The 4,413-nt window shown below is 41.9% G+C and overlaps 1 pseudogene; it reads right to left on the bottom strand.

Moving 5' to 3' along the window:
* Window positions 1-743: 743 nt before the first annotated feature.
* LOC105996328 lies at window positions 744-1,262 on the bottom strand (annotated as a pseudogene).
* Window positions 1,263-4,413: the final 3,151 nt, after the last annotated feature.

Below are 4,413 nucleotides of genomic sequence, written 5' to 3'. Positions count from 1 at the left end.
TAAACCATCACCTGGCTTTTTAAAATTTTTATTATACAATTTATTAAAAAAAACTTTTCATAGAATACATTTTCTTATTAGCAATTCCCACAGTGGAAAAACTACTTTGTTATTTACTTTTGAGGATGAAATCTGTTTGGAATCTGAAATATTTTAGTACATCCATAGGGGAAATCTTGTTCCTAAATTTTAGTACATCTACTGGGGAAGCTCTCAGGTACCCTTCTAGCATTTAGAAATTTGTAATGTGAAATAAAGCACCTTTGAATTTTAAAATTTCCATAGAACATATGACCAATTCCAGTATCAATAGAACTGAAAGACACTTCCAAAACTTATATACCGTTCAATTTTCTGCCACGTCTTTACTCAAGAATGAATAGGCTTTCCTTCTGTCCATTATTTCCAGGACAAAAACAGAAGTATTATTATGTACTGATAGCAGTAAAGCTAATTCTTTTAAGAAATTGATAAGTTAAAAGACCAAAAAAAACCCTCAAACAAAACAAAAAACCAACCATACGTACTGCTGACACTATGACTTTTGTGAGGTGGGAGACAATACATTCATTCACCACAACACAAAACGGAGTCTCAGTTTCTTAGCTCTAATTCCTCTCAAATCTTTCCTCCACATTAAATTCTGAAAATAACCATGTAATCAGGAGAAGGTTTATCCATCAGTGTACTCATCTGTTATTTCTTTTTTTTTTACTGCAAGCTGAATGGCATGAGAGAGACAAATGTGCATACAATCAGTTCTTAATGGATGAAGTGAGGGGTCAGAGCTTCCACAGCATGGCCACAGCCTTGCAGATGCCCACGTCATGATAGTTGAAGTAACAAAGGCCAGCAAAGGCTACAGAGAAGAGCACAAGGGCCGCCCTGGCAACTTTCGGCAACGTATCCCCATGTACATAATCAGTAACAACTTGTCCCAGGCCCCAGGAACTATGGAGTGTGAGGGCTGCAGCCAGAGAGTAGTCCATCGCAGAGCAAGGATTCAAATATGCAGCTGGAAGCAGGCCCAAGAGGCCAACGGCAAGAACCCTCTCACCAGTCCAATGGAGAGATGCAGCCTTGGAACCAGCATGTCGGCCTGGCAACAGGTGAATGTGCTTTGTTCCACACCATCCTGGAGTAGGAGAATCCTGGAGAAATGCTGAGACATAAGCAGGTCTAACCTCTGAGGTTTGGAGGAACAGAGCTCGGCCTCCTCGGGCACCGCAGAGGACGCTCAGCCTCAACAGAGACGTCATCTTGCTTCTGGCTTTTTTTTTTTTTTAAGTTTTATGAACTTCCTTTGTTTTTGGCCTGATCTTAAAAGATGCACCAAACTATTTTCTTTTTTGGAGCCTTAGAAACAGCTTTTACTCCAGGGAGTTCCAGACAGTTTGACACTTTTATTGAAAGATGGTATTTAGGAACCACTGTTTGGGATTTAGGTGTGTGAGTTGCAGTTTGTAGATCTTCTTAAGCGGAAGAGGGAGGAAACATGTCCGCCTGTGTATGTGTGCGGGTAACTTTACTTTTAGATAGGCACATAAAGCTGGGCCTTCCCACCATGCAGGTGCTTGCCACGCCTCCTGCTTTATGATTGTATCTCGTCATTTGAGCTGATTTTCCCAGCGACCAGTAATGCTGGGGACTTTACATGCTGACCTGCAATCCTTGTGCTGGCTGGCCAGGGGCTGTCCAGAGATCCTTGCCTGTGGTTCTGTTGGGTTGCTAAGTCTGGATTAAAAAATAAATGTGCTGGGCACTGGTGGCTCACGCCTGTAATCCCAGCCACTCAGGAAGCTGAGATTCGAGGAACACAGTTCAAAGCCAGCCCTGACAGGAAAGTCTGAGACTCTTATCTCCAATTAACCACCAGAAAAACGAAAGTGGTACAGTGGCTCAAGTAGTAGAGCACTTGCCTTGAGCAGAAGAGCTGAGGGACAGTGCCCAGGCCCAGAGTTCAAGCCCCACAACTGACAAAAAAAAAAGTAACAGATGCACATTTTCTAATAAATATGTAAGTTGCAAATATTTTCTCACAGGCTCCAGCTTGGCTTCTCCTTCTCCTCCTAGTCTTCCACACAGAGTTTTCTGTTAACAGGAGCCAAGTAACCAATGTCTTGTGCTGTCATATCAGAAAACTCAATGCCGAACCCACGTCAGACATATCAGCTACGTCACATTTTGCCTTAAAAGCTTTATCATTGTGTGAGATTTGGTTGCTCCTCCCATGTAAACCTCCCTGGCCCGACACTGTTTGATGAAAAGGCTAGATTAAAAGCAGTTTACTTATTCTGCTATTACACACAGAATTACACAATTGCAGACTCCAGGGGTTCACTGCTTGTCCATATGAACACGAAAACAATACTGGAATGCTCATCTTACATCCGGAGTCCTGGCCAAATTCACATTTTAGTTTGGAAACTGCTTGTAGGTGCTATGTAATTTGTTTCATGTGAGATGAGGATCGTTTTATTTCATCTTTCTTTTAAACCGGGGGCCATTTGTTTCTCTCACTTCTCTCCTTCCACTGGCCAAGTCTTTGAAGATGGCTCTAGCTGTTCCGAGAATGGCCGTGCATGCCATGTCTGCCGACCTGGGGGAAGCACGTGTCATGTTGCCCGACATGGGGTGAGGGCGCTTAATCCCCTGCCAGGAAGCATGTTTTCTAGGGTTTACTAGCATTATCTCTTGGAGAACAGGCTCTGGGGTGAGGGAACATCCTCTTTACCTCTGAGAGTGTTCCTTGTCTGATGTTACACGTGGCACGCGGTTCCCGTAGCTCCCCAGCCCTCTTTGGGTGTGTTTACACAGCGAGCACTTGCTACCCTCCAAGTGTCAATATTCTCATATTTAAACAGATTTCCTGTAGTTGTCTAGATGTGAGCCTTCATCAAGTCAAAGTGATCTTTCAAGCCGGGCACTGGTGGCTCACGCCTGTAATCCTAGCTACTCAGGAGGCTGAGATCTGAGGATCGCGGTTCAAAGCCAGCCCGGGCAGGAGAGACCATGAGACTCCTATCTCCAATAAACCACCAGAAAACCGGAAGTGGCGCTGTAGCTCAAGTGGTAGAGTGCTCACCTTGAGCTGAAGAGCTGAGGGACAGTGCCCAGGCCCAGAGTTCAAGCCCCACGACCGACAAAAAAAAAAAAGGGATCTTTCATTCCTAGTTGGTGACACAGTTGGTCATGGATGAAAGTTGAATGTTGAATGTCTTTCTTCCTATATTAATACAGTTGTGTGCCTGTTTCTTGAGTCAATTTAGTTATTTGTTGTCATTGGGCTTGAACTCTGGGCCTGGGCGCTGTCCCTCAGCTCTTCAGCTCAAGGTAAGTGCTCTACCACTTCAGCCACAGCGTCACTTCCAGTTTTCTGGTGGTTTATTGGAGACAAGAATCTCACGGACTTTTCCTGCCCAGGCTGGCTTTGAACCGTGATCCTCAGATCTCAGCCTCCTGAGCAGCTAGGATGACAGGTGTGAGCCACCAGCACCTGGCCTATCTATTTTTTTTTTATCTTCTGGGTGTTATTTTAGTTATTTTTACTGCTGGGTCTGTCTTGCACTACTTGAATAAACCCCACTTGATCATCAGCATATATGCCTCTGTTCAAATTGCTTTATTTTGTTCAGAATTTTTTCATTAGTGATTTTTTTCTTTTGGGAGGGAGGTGGTAATTCCATTTTCAGTGTTGATCTTGACATACAAGCATACTTGCTCTCATAATATAGATTGGGATATGTTGTCTTTTGTTTTATTTTTCTGGGAGATGGAGTACATATTTATTCTTGTCTTGTTTCATATATATTTGGGCAAACTTACCAGTAAAGCTGTCTTGACCACCAGGTTTTGGCTTAGAAGATGACAGATTTCTTTATCAGATGTGGAACTCTTCATTTGACCTATTTGTTCTTGAATATATATTTTTAGTTCATGTTTATCACGGAGTTGGGTCAGGCCATCTCTTGTGATGTTGACATGATGTTGACGTGATCAGCATAACGATGTTTCCGTCTTTATTTATCTTGAAGTTTTGGGATGTGAGTGCTGATGGCTTCTCTTATGTTCTTGACAGTTATAATTTATAACATTTCTCTTTTGGCTTGTCTGTCCAGCTAGAGGTTTCAAAATGCTATTGATTTTTAAAAACTTTTTCAATTTCTTTGATTTAAAAAATTGTTTTAGTCTTTTCAATTTTATAAATTTTTGTCCCTGAATTTTATTATTTCTTCTCTCCTGCTTGCCTTGTGGATAATTGGAATTCCTTATCTAATTTATCCTTAGGTTATTCATTTAAGATTATTTTCTAATAATTATTTCTAATAATATTCTCTAATGCTATAGATGGTCCTCTAAGCGCTGCTTTAGCTGAATCTCTCATATTCTCACAAGCTGTCCTTTTATTGTCAT

Source organism: Dipodomys ordii, unplaced genomic scaffold (assembly GCF_000151885.1).
Source record: "Dipodomys ordii isolate 6190 unplaced genomic scaffold, Dord_2.0 Scaffold129, whole genome shotgun sequence".
Taxonomy (NCBI): Eukaryota; Metazoa; Chordata; class Mammalia; order Rodentia; family Heteromyidae; genus Dipodomys; species Dipodomys ordii.
This window is presented reverse-complemented; position numbering and strand designations above follow the sequence as displayed.